This window comes from Carassius carassius, chromosome 43, assembly GCF_963082965.1.
Source record: "Carassius carassius chromosome 43, fCarCar2.1, whole genome shotgun sequence".
NCBI lineage: Eukaryota > Metazoa > Chordata > Actinopteri > Cypriniformes > Cyprinidae > Carassius > Carassius carassius.
The window spans coordinates 21,554,862-21,567,967 of NC_081797.1; the positions used below are offsets into that span (position 1 = coordinate 21,554,862).

General features: G+C 42.8%; 1 protein-coding gene across 1 annotated transcript in view; it reads right to left on the minus strand.

The window, feature by feature from the left end:
- LOC132125468 (uncharacterized) overlaps positions 1-12,518 on the minus strand; it is a 1,183,551-nt gene extending 1,171,033 nt beyond the window's left edge. The window contains exon 1 of the mRNA XM_059536910.1: positions 11,156-12,518. The gene's annotated coding sequence lies outside the window, so the exon portion shown is untranslated. The remainder of the gene's footprint in view (positions 1-11,155) is intronic.
- Between the last annotated feature and the right edge of the window lie 588 nt (positions 12,519-13,106).

The window sequence follows — 13,106 nt, forward strand, 5'->3', positions numbered from 1 at the left end:
CAAATCAAGAAAACATCTTCATCAGTTTGACTGCAGGGCCTGAAAATGCTCACAACACAAACAAATAAAGAATTGTATTTGCAGTGTGTTTCTTTCTTGGGTTTTGTTGTGAGCATTTGCAGTACGTGTGTTGTCAAATTGATAAAGGTCTTTTCTTAATTTGCATGTGTTTTTTTTATCTCTCTAGGCCACCTTAGTTTTTCCTCCATTAAAAAAAGCACTGTGAAACACTGTCAAGGCAAGATCATGCCAAACCAACAGGTGGCGATATAACCCTAACCATAAAGCCATGTTGTCCAATCAGAAGCCTTCAAAAAGTATGCGTCACAATCCAAAATCTCTTAGTTCACCACTGGCATAAAATCATACGGAAAACAATTGCTACTTTTCATTCCCAAATAGACATAAACAGAAATTTAAAGCTCAATAGCATTTGAACAGAATGACTCACATTCATAAAACATACTGTAAAGTGGTCATCTAAGAGTCAGCTATAATGCACACATTTGATATTTTTCATAATTATTCAAATAAACTGTAGATCATATGTAAAATATTGATATTTTTCATTACAGAATGTGTTTAAATATAAAATACAGGTGCTTGCCATAAAATTAGAGGAAATTAAAGGAATGCAACAGCTGAAACCCATGTCTTGCATATGTCTGTGCGTAGTGGTTCTTGAAGCACTGACTCCAGCTGCAGTCCACTCTTTGTGAATCTCCCCCACATTTTTGAATGGGTTATGTTTCACAATACTTTTCAGGGTACAGAAATCCCTATTGCTTGTCCACTTTTTTTTCTCCAACATCTTTTCCTTCCCTTCGCCTCTCTATTAATGTGCTTGGACACAGAGCTCTGTGAACAGCCAGGCTTTTTTGCAATGACCTTTTGTGTCTTGCCCTCTTTGTTATACGTGTCAATGGTTGTCTTTTGGAAAACTGTCAAGTCAGCAGTCTTACCCATGATTGTGTAGCCTACAAAACTAGACTGAGAGACAATTTAAAGGCCTTTGCAGGTGTTTTGGGTGAATTAGCTGATTAGAGTGTTGCTCCAGGTGTCTTCAATATTGAACCACAATATTAAAATTTTTTTGAGATACTGAATTTGGGATTTTCCTTAGTTGTCAGTTAGTCTGGAAGAATATTCAGGACTTTTTACAAAAGCAATTGCAAATTCTATTTTCAATTGCGTTTGCATTATGTGTAGTTTTGTATTAATGAACCAGATCATGAAATTTGTTCATCTTAGAGAAAGGGAAGCACAACATAAGAAATGAGAGCATCCAAGGAGCATGTGAATGCTATGGATTTATTTTAAATATTTTTGATGTTCTTTAATGTTATCCATAGTTTTTTGTGGCTCTTTTCTTAAAGTATCGGTTCAGGCACCTCTTAGGCATCGGTACCATTTTAAAAGTATCGAAATGGCAACGGTATCATAAAAAACCCAATCGATACCCAACCCTACCGGGCACTTGAACTTCGGAGTTGATTTGCTCTCCAGACAGAGCCTGGAGCAAGGGGAATCGGTGAGCCTCATATGGCAAGTATTTGGAGAAGCGAAAGTAGACTTATTCGCGTCGAGCAAGACTATGCATTGCCCACTGTGGTTCTCCCTATGCCCTCCATCGCCCTTAGGCTTGGATGCATTAGCACACTACTGGCCCAGGATCAGCTTATATGCTTTTCCTCCAATTCGACTAATTCCAGCAGTGGTATCTAGAATACGGCCGGACGGAGTGGAGCAGCTGCTTTTGGTGGCTCCGTATGGGCCCACTCAACCGTGGTTTGCGGAACTGGTCAATCTGCTAGCGGGTTCTCCATGGGAGATTCCCCTCAGACAGGACTTACTCTTGCAAGAACGAAGAATGATTTGGCACCCAAAGCCAGATCTCTGAGTGGAGTGAGTAAATATGTCCTGGTCTTTCAGTTGAAACCACAGAGACTATAATGAATTCTAGGGCAGCTTCTATGAGACGTTTATATGCTTTCAAATGGAAACTGTTTACTGCCTGGTGTGGAATCTGTAATATGGATCCAGTTTACTTCCCCATGGCTTTAGTACTGGAGTTTCTTCAAGACCATTTTTTTGATGAAGTAACCCCAGCCACTCTTAAAGTTTATGTGCCTCAGACGCCCCCTAGTATAGTCTCGCCTCTCACATTGATTGACAGCTTTCCGTTTAGACGTCGAAAATTTTAATGCAAAAGGAATTGCGATTCCATTTGAGTTTTGGCAGGTTACATGCACGAAGCAGAGAGAGTGAAAATGCAGATGTGGTAATTAATATTGCTATTTAAATATGACAGGCTCATAACTCGTAAGACATGGAAAATACAGTTGCAAATGGACTTTGATTTTTAAATGGTAAATGGACTGCATTTATATAGCGCTTTCAACAGACCACATGGCCATCCAAAGCGCTTTACAAGTTGCCTCACATTCACCCATTCACACACTCATTCATACACCAACTGCGTTGTCAGCCATTCAAGGCGCCATCCAGCTCGCCGGGAGCAGCTGGGGTTAGATGTCTTGCTCAAGGACACCTCGACACTTGGTCAGGGGGAGCGACGGATTGAACCACCAACCTTCCGGTTTGTAGACAACCTACATGAACCACTGAGCCACTGCCACCCCTTTAATTTGAAATGTGGCAGTGTCTGTGCATTCGCGAAAGAGCAAATGCAAACATTAAGCAAGATTTGCAATTGCATTTGAATTATGTCCCAATTTATGCAATTATGCAATTGCAAATCTACTGACACGTGTAACGGATATGCAGGTCATCGATTCATGGGTTCTGAACTAATGAATCACGGTTCGTTGAATCTAAAACAATGCAAACCTAACACTTTGAGATTTTGATTTCAGGCATATAGAATGAAACCTTTTTACACTAAATGACTGGCCTGGCGCCAGCCTGGCTGGATTTAAATTATTTACGACACAGGATGAGACATTCCAAAGTCACGTGAGCAGCCTCAAAGGAGAAATTGGACTCTCCTTTCAACTTACACACACCCACACACACACACACCCACAAATGTTTTATCTTACACTCATCATGTAAGTCCTTAATAATATGTATTTTGAGTATGTTTGTGCGTTGCATAAAATGGCTAATCCTTTTTATGCGAGGATTATAATTTTACTATCTTATAAATTGGAAATGTTTCTCCTCATTTTAACTTTCTCAAATAGAGTCATGTTTCTGTAACCCCACTCCTGAACAGGTCGTAAAGACTTTATGATCCCACTGGGAAACAGGACAGGAAGGCTAACTCTTACAAAAAGAATGGTAAAATGTACTCCGATGTAGTAAAACTGTATATAGTATTGTTTTTGTTGATGCATTAGATGTTTCCCATATAAATTGGGACTATCTGCAATTTATTAGCGTGTGTTAATCTTTAAATGTGTGTAATTCTGCATTTGAATGTAACTTCATGTTTTGATCATTTATATATGTCACTTTTGGTGTCTGTTTAATCGTCATGCTTTGACGAACTCATTTATCTAAAGCAAATTAATGAAAAATGTATTTAATCTTGAATTACGAACTGGCAAGAATATCACTGCTGAGATCTGACAAGCCTAAGTTATTAGGGTGGGTGTTTCCACAGAGACAAAGGAACTTTTTCCCGCTTCAGATCGCGGACGTTCATTGGTTGTTCACGCGAACAGAGGCGTGAACCATTTCAAGCCATAAGAGCTGACCCAGGAAGGTCTTCTCGCTCTTCTCTTACGCTCTTCTTCTCTGGTCCTCGCTCTCCTCTTACGCGCTGCTCGTCCCTCTGCGCGGCCTTGGGCCGCGCTCCTATCGCCGTCCCCCTCAGCACAGGGGCTGAGAGGACAGCCATTCTCATGACTCCTTCGGAAGCTTTCGTTTTCGTTGTTTTGTTTATTGTCTTTACTAAGTTTATTCACCTATTCGCCTCTCCACACGAGGAAGACGAACTCTGAAACATTGCTTTGTTGGACCTTTCAAATATCTCGCGAATCCGCAGCAGCCCGGACACAGAGAGGACAAGCCCAGACTGACGCACGCTACACGCCCACGCTGCTTTCGCATACACAGAGACACTTGCAAGTATCATTCTCTATGGAGATTTTAAATGCTGCTTAAGTTGTCTATTATTTTGATTTCTATGTTGCCTTTCAAGGGTTACTGTCTGTTGGTTTACAAAACTGAGGGCGTGATTGTGATCACGCCTATTCTCTCATTCATACTCTTTCACTCTCATTCTCTCCCTCATTTGAATTTCGTTGTCTTGTACAAAGTTTACGGTCTATATTGTTGTACGCGTATTTACTCTGTATAAATCGTAGTTGATGTATTATTAGTTCAATTATTAAATTCCATATACTCCAGATTGTCTGTCTAAGTTGCTCATGTTACGAAGTCAATGAAATGCCGATCTTAGCTACAAAGCTCATCTGTTACTTTTAAGTAATATAAATTTTATAAGGACAGGAGAATGGTTTCATGGCCAGAAACTATTCGTATGGTGTGTCGTGCAGCGAAATGAATCGTGCCGTACGCCCTTGTGTACTATATAGATAGCACTGTTGGAGAATCAGCGCTGACGAGCGCACAGAGATTAGATCATAGTGAAATTGTAATTCTGTAATTCCGCTTACTAAACACCAGAGGGGGTCTTTGTTTAGAAGTTTCAAGTTACGCCCTGCCTTCTGATTCCAGCTTGCATGAGTGCAAGTCCGCCATCCCGTGGCCGTTTCAGATAATGCGCTCTAATTGCTAATCTCTATTTCCCTTGTGATTAATTGAATTAGATGTCTAAATTCTCAATAATTATTTGCATTTACAGCCTTGCTCATGCGAATATTATTCCAGGTTAGACAGTTTCAGACTGTTTACATTTACTTTGAGTTTGGTTCAAACATGATTTGAATTAAAATGTAATTGTTTAATAGTGGAAATCTAGATATTTCAGGTCAACCACTGATTGACCCACTTAGAAGGTAAGCCATCTAGTGGCAGTCTCCTGTTAAATCGACTAACAGCTCTTTGCTCTCTTTCAATTCTGTTTTGAATTGCATGTCTATTTTTACCCTTTCTGATTAATTTCATAATTAATAATGATACCTCACTGTTATCATTGGTTATTATAGGATATTATTCAGATTTTCATTTTAATTCTTCTCACATGCTTATATTAAATTTTGAATTAAACCAGTTTTGAATTTTTTATTTGAATTAAGTTTTCTGCTCACCAGGTTAAGCATGGAGAGGCAGTACTCCCTTCTTGTGGTGAAAACCAGCTACTACTTCTCCCGTGGTTCATTCCTGTCTGTTATTTTTGATTTTTATTCTTTTTCTTCTCGCCTTTGGCTTAGGTTATTTTGATAATTACCATTATTATCTTAATCCCTTTTCTTTGTTTTATCATTATTAGGTAAAGCTGTTACCTCTCATTTCTACATATATATTTACTCAGTTGATGTTAAACAAACCAAACCTTAATTAACTTTAAGTTTCTTTTGTTCATCCTTTGTGTATTTAATTGTAGAACTCCCTTGGTGATTGGACAGTCATCTCAGGTCTCCAGTGAGCAAGGGAGCCGACCAGCGTTACCGACACTGGCTGTGAGTGAAACTCGGTTCCTCTTATCTCTGTCCGTTGCGGCACGCAGCGGAGACATCAGCAATTTGGCACTCCAACGGTAGTCAATCAGTCCAGCCGACACACGACGCAATCTCTGGGACCAGTACCTAAACCGGGGCCTAAATCGGGGCCACTCTCTTTTAAGAGAGGGTTCTAGGGAACAGCCCAATTTTGTAGTGCTGTCTGGCGGTTGACATCTTGGTGTTGCCCGGTTGTGTTAAAAGTCAAAAGCTGTCTGAGAGGGCGCAGCGCCAGAGTAACGGAGGGCCGGGGACACCGCGGTTGAGTGTTTGGGAAGCGCCGGAGAGGTTGACCAAGCCACTGGTTTTCACCTGAATGGCTTCAATTCACTCAGGTGAACCAAATGTGATAAAACCATCCACTTATTATAAGCCACAGAATATTAGATATTCCCCTGGATATATTTTAAGTGTTTGACCCATTGCTTCTTCAAGCCACACCATCTTTCAAGGTTTCCTACTCAGATAGCCCCACTCACCTGTTGGCCCTATCTTAAAATCTAGCAGTAGGCTTAGGCCTCCTTATTCTCACTAACACATTGTGTTACTATTGTTTTATCTAATTTCAAGTGTCATGTTTCACTTTGATCTTTTTCTATCCTCTGTTTTGTTGTGATTTGTTTCTCTCATTTTTGCCTTTTTTTTTTTTTTTTTTTTTTTTTTTTTGCCTTGTTAAGGGAAGTCGTGGCCTAGTGGTTAGAGAGTCAGACTCCCAATCGAAAGGTTGTGAGTTCGAGTCCTGGGCTGGCAGGAATTGTGGGTGGGGGGAGTGCATGTACAGTTCTCTCTCCACCTTCAATACCACGACTTAGGTGCCCTTGAGCAAGGCATCGAACCCCCAACTGCTCCCCGGGCGCCGCAGCATAAATGGCTGCCCACTGCTCCGGGTGTGTGCTCACAGTGTGTGCACCTTGGATGGGTTAAATGCAGAGCACAAATTCTGAGTATGGGTCACCATACTTGGCTGAATGTCACTTCACTTTCACATTTCACATAGAGACAGTAACCTGTGAGAGCCACCAGAGAAGCTAAATAGAGTGACAACCAGCAGCCGGTGTCATCACGTGACCCGCTAGGCTACTGCCTGTCAAATCTCCATTTCAGGTCCTTCGTTGACCCAAGTTAATTGGCTACCGAACTGTCTGACTGTTTGCATCAGTAAGCCCCAAAATTCTCATAAACGGCACAGCCGTATGAATATAGCTCGTTAACTGTAGAACGAACTTGCATTGGTCTTTTTGTGTGTGTGTGCTGTGCTTCTCTCACCGACAGTGAGTCAGGATGTTCCAGCCATCCAGTCCAGCAATCCACGGGGGCCACCTCTCGACATGGTTGAAAGCAGTGACGACCCCCTTCCTGCCCAAGGACGCCAGTAACCTGCAGCACCCAGAGCAACTAGACACCGAGCTAGATGAACTGATGGCATGCAATCCAACTCAAAGCGACTACTACAAAAGAACTCGCCAGGATCTTCGGAAGCCTAGTTCACATTCTCGTCGCCAAGGCATGGCTCAGCGAACGGAGCAACATCAACCTTGAACAGCAAGCAGCAACGCTTAAGCTTCAAGCGGAGGAGGCCTGGATGGACCAGGCCCGAACCCAGAGTCGTCTTGATCAGCTCCTCCTCGAGACTCAGAACCAGCGCGAGAAAGAGGACGACACAGATCCAGAGCTACAGAAAGAAGTGGAAAGACTTCACAATGCCCTGCAAGATCTTTAATTCGACACAGATCAAAGAGAACAGCTGGAGAGAGAATCCAGAAAAGAACTCAACAAAAAACTCCAGCAAGGTGACGCTCTCCTAAAAAGAGCAGAGACTGAACTAAAAGAAAGAGACTCTAATACCTGTTCCTGCAAAACACACTTGCAAGCGGCCCGAGCTAAAATCAATGAGCTTACTCTGCAGAGAGACGAGCTCCACAATGAACTTGACACTGTTCACACATAACTGAAACATTCTGACAGATTACAGAGTGGCTGGATCGAAGAAACGCACACCACAGAGTTTCTCATGGCCCGCCACTCCAACATTTTCAGCCAAAAACCCAGAGCTGGAAAAGGGGGTGTAAGCTCACGGCTCAAGAAATCACCAGCCAGCTTACAAGAACACCTGTCAACAACGGAGGGGAGAGAACCCTTCCAGAGAACGCATGCCACTAAACCCTGCACGGCTCACAGAGAACTTGACAAGCTAGCCAGAAGCATCCCTACATTCAAGCTAGATCCTGCAGGAGGACATGACGTTCATGCTCCTTTACAAGACATTGACTTTCACTTGCAAACTGTCATCAACTAGACAGATGTGAACACATTGTACCTGTTAAAAATCACGTCCAGCCATGATGTGCATTGTTTTCTGGATTGTCAACCAGATACTCAACCCTCATCTGGCCCGCCCTCAAAACAAACTGCGAGGGGTGACCCACCATTGACTACAGGAAACTGAATCAACAGGTGCCGCTGTCACAATGGCACAAGACACAGCTGGAACAAGAAATGCCCCGAATCAGAGGAGCCACAATCCTCCCTACACTGGATGTGGCCTCTGGATTCTGGACCATTCTGGTGCACCCGGAAAACCAACACAAACTGGCATTCACACTTGGCAACCGACAGTTCACCTTCAACAGGTGTCTGTTCGACTATGCCGACTCACCAGCTGACTTCAACATCTGTTTGAACAAAGCCTGTACAGACTCTAACTATGCTAGACTCAGTTTCGTGTGCCATCTTCCAGGCTGTAAACAGAATGGTTTCAAAACTGCAAACAACAAGCCAGTCAAACACCAACACCTGTTCCAGCAATGTGATAACATCACAAAAACACACAATGTGACTGTGTACTGGAAGAAGGTAAAAGGACACTCGAAGCTACCAAGTCTAGACAAGGACTTAAAAGATCAAACTGACACTCTTGCCAAAACTGGCACACTAAACAACAGGCTGTGGTCACTCCCAACCCACCCACCCACATTCAGGGTTGAACTGATTACACACAGCATAAGAACTTTACTAGCTAAACTGCCTACCTCAGAACCGCTTGCGCTGGCTCCGCTGTCTACAGAGACCAACATAGCGGACATGCGGGCTTCTGAAACCTCCATAATGACTTTGCTTTACCACCTCTCAGATCCCTCCATCCACCCTGGCAACCAATCTATAGTCACCGACGACCAACGTCCCAGACCACTGCATGATACAAAGGACATGCTGCATGCACAGAAAAACATTGTGGTTTGTGCACCGTCTGACATCACAATGCCAGGGCTTGTAATGCTACGGAGCAAAAGGGGGAGAATGCCAATATATTTCTATGACGCATCATGTGCTGCACCACGCAGCACCAGAGCCACTGACAAGACATTGAAGCAAGCGTCATGCCAGCAGCAAAATGTGGCAAAACATGAGCCAGGGCGAGCTAAACCCAGTCGCTGCCCACGAAGCAAAGAGACTGCCCTGTCCAACCAAAGACAGCCCTCGCTTGTTTCTTCCTCATCTTTCTCTCTCTCTCCCTGTTATCTGTACCAGGATGCTGCTGTGGTTTGCCGTGCTGTGCTGTCAGCCAAAGAGTGAACCACGGTGTAGCCGCACTGGGTTGTACATAATAATTAACTCAAATTATATATATAGGGAATTTGGATAATTAATCAGGAATATGATTAATATATATATATATATATCATATTACAGTTGCATTAAAATTATTGAAGATGAAAAATAGGTCAATTGTATATATTAATAACTCATCAGAAGGCACTGTAATTTACTCATTAATATTTCAATATTCTATTTTTCATATCAATTATTGTGATATCTTTTACTAGAAATTAATGTAAATCAAACGTGGTTCGTCCAGCAAACGGCCGTAAGATTTTGTTTTATTAATTCTCAGTAACGCTATCACTTCCTATAATTCCAGGACGAATAGTTTCTGGCCATGAAACCATTCTCCTGTCCTTATAAAATGTATATTACTTAAAAGTAACAGATGAGCTTTGTAGCTAAGATCGGCATTTCATTGACTTCGTAACATGAGCAACTTAGACAGACAATCTGGAGTATATGGAATTTAATAATTGAACTAATAATACATCAACTACGATTTATACAGAGTAAATACGCGTACAACAATATAGACAGTAAACTTTGTACAAGACATAACGAAATCCAAATGAGGGAGAGGGAGAGAATGAGAGTGAAAGAGGATAAATGAGAGAATACAGTTATGTAAACCAACAGACATTAACCCTTGAGAGACAACCTAGAAATCAAATTATAGACAACTTAAACAGCATTTAAGATTTCCATAGAGAATGATACTTGCAAGTGTTTCTCTTTGTGTATGCGAAAGCAGCGGGCGTGTAGCGTACGTCAGTCTGGGCTTGTCCTCTCTGTGTCCGGGCTGCTGCGGAATCGCGCGATATTTGAAAGTTCAAAGAAAGCAATGTTTCAGAGTTCGTCTTCCTCGTGTGGAGAGGCGAATAGGTGAATAAACTTAGTAAAGAAAATAAACAAAACAGAGGGAGAGGGACGAGCAGAGGGACGAGCAGCGCGTAAGAGAAGCGCGAGGACCAGAAGAGAGAGAGAGGCTGGACCTTCCGGGTCAGCTCTTATGGCTTGAAATGGTTCACGCCTCTGTTCGCGTGAACAACCAATGAACGTCTGCGATCTGAAGCGGGAAAAGGTTCCTTTGTCTCTGTGGAAACACCCACCCTAATAAATTAGGGTTTATCAGATTTCAACAGTGATATCCTAGCACGTTCATAATTCCAGATTAATACATTTTTCATTCATTTGCTTTAGATAAATGAGTTCGTCAAAGCATGATGATTAAGCAGACACCAAAAGTGACATATATAAATGATCAAAACATGAAGTTATGTTTTAAATGCAGAATTATACACATTTAAAATTTGATTAACACATGATACAATTGCAGATACCTCAATTTGATATGGGGAGACATCTAAGCACAAAAAGCGATATATTTTATACCCTTAAAAGGTGCTTTTCTCTTTCTAAGAGTTAGCTCTCCTGTCCTGTTTGTTAGGTCATAAAGTTTTACGACCTCTGAAGGAGTTGGGTTACAGCTCATGATTCTATTTAAGAACATTAAAATTAGGAGAAACATTTCCAAATCATAAGTATCAACTTATACTCTTCACATAACAAGGATTAACCATTTTTATGCAATACACAAACCTATTCAAAATACACATTATTAAGGATTTACATGATGAGTGTAAGATAAAACATTTGTGGGTGTGTGTGTGCGTGGGTGTGTGTAAGTTGAAAGGAGAGTTAATTTCTCCTTTGAGGCTGCTCACGTGACTTTGGAATGTCTCATCCTGTGTCGTAAATAATTTAAATTTAAACGCCAGGCCAGGCATTTAGTGTAAAGAGGTTTCATTTGTATGCCTGAGTTTAAAATCTAAAGTGTTAGGTTTGCATTGTTTTAGATTTAGATGTTCGCTGCATTGACACTGGACATACCAATGTTAAACGTTCTGGCGGCAGCAGCGGCTCTGAGCAAAGCTCCCGGGAGCTGTTTGGAGCGGTGGTGGTGTCCACCTAACTCCATTTGTGTAACAGTCACTTTCTCATGTTGGCTGAACATGTGTTTGACATCGGCCTCAGTGTGAGTGAGGGAGTCCTCTCTCCATCGGACACCTGTCCAGCTGTATTGGGTTACGGTGCTGGGGTAGTGTGCTCTGTCGTCGGTGATCAGGAGTCTCAGTGGTTCTCTCGGTGGCAGCTGTCCTCTCTTTGGCTGACAGCACAGCACGGCAAACCACAGCAACATCCTGGTACAGATAACAGGGAGAGAGAGAGAGAGAGAGAGAAAGGGGAGGAAGAAACAAGCGAGGGCTGTCTTTGGTTGGACAGGGCAGTCTCTTTGCTTCGTGGGCTGCGACTGGGTTTAGCTCGCCCTGGCTCATGTTTTGCCACATTTTGCTGCTGGCATGATGCTTGCTTCAGTGTTTTGTCAGTGGCTCTGGTGCTGCGTGGTTCAGCACATGATGCGTCATGGAAATATATTGGCATATTCCCCCTTTTGCTCCGTAGCATTACAAGCCCTGGCATTGTGATGTCAGACGGTGCACAAACCACAATGTTTTTCTGTGCACGCAGCATGTCGTTTGTATCATGCAGTGGTCTGGGGCTTTGGTTGTCAGTGACTATAGACTGGTTGCCAGGGTGGATGGAGGGGTCTGAGAGGTGGTAAAGCAAAGTCATTATGGAGGTTTCAGAAGCCCGCATGTCCGCTATGTTGGTCTTTGGAGACAACGGAGCCAGCGTAAAGCGTTTCTGAGGTAGGCAGTTTAGCTAGTAAAGTTCTTGTGCTGTGTGTAATCAGTTCAACCCTGAATGTGGGTGGGTGGGTTGGGAGTGACCACAGCCTGTTGTTTAGTGTGCCAGTTTTGGCAAGAGTGTCAGTTTGATCTTTTAAGTCCTTGTCTAGACTTGGTAGCTTTGAATGTCCTTTTACCTTCTTCCAGTACACAGTCACATTGTGTGTTTTTGTGATGTTATCACATTGCTGGAACAGGTGTTGGTGTTTGACTGGCTTGTTGTTTGCAGTTTTGAAACCATTCTGTTTACAGCATGGAAGATGGCACACGAAACTGAGTCTAGCATAGTTAGAGTGTGTACAGGCTTTGTTCAAACAGATGTTGAATTCAGCTGGTGAGTTGGCATAGTCGAACAGACACCTGTTGAAGGTGAACTGACGGTTGCCAAGTGTGAATGCCAGTTTGTGTTGGTTTTCCGGGTGCACCGGAATGGTCCAGAATCCAGAGGCCACATCCAGTGTAGGGAGGATTGTGGCTCCTCTGATTCGGGGCATTTCTTTTTCCAGCTGGGTCTTGTGCCATCGTGACAGCGGCACCTGTTGATTCCTGTAGTCACTAGTGGGTTGCCACTCGCCGTTAGTTTTGAGGGCGGGCCAGATGAGGGTTGAGTAGGTGCTGTTGCATGGATAGATGACACCTTTCTCCAGCATAGATTCGATGATCTCCTGCACTAGTTTGTGTGAGGCGATGAGAATCTTGTACTGTTTGACAGAAGTGGGAGGAGCATCAGGGTGCGTAGGTATGCGCACCGTGTGTAGGTTGGTAAGACCATAGTTTAAAAAGTCTTTGGCACAGGATTCTTTGAGCTTATAAAGAATTTGTCTGAGTCTTTGGTGATCTGTATCGCTCTGAAGTGCATTAGCGTCTTGTAGAATTTGATGCACTTGAGATTGAAAACCTGTGTAAGACTCCTCCGTTGGTGTGTCATCAGTCAGTTTGGTATTGAGAGTTGTAGCAGCTTCATCAGTCTCACTGACGTTCTGGTGGGAGACTGTGTATACTGCGAGGTGTTGGTCATCTGTCAGATCCATTCTGCATACCTGGTCTTTGCTCACCGACATGACAGATGTGATGGTGACAAATTTGAAGGGTGCAGTGAACA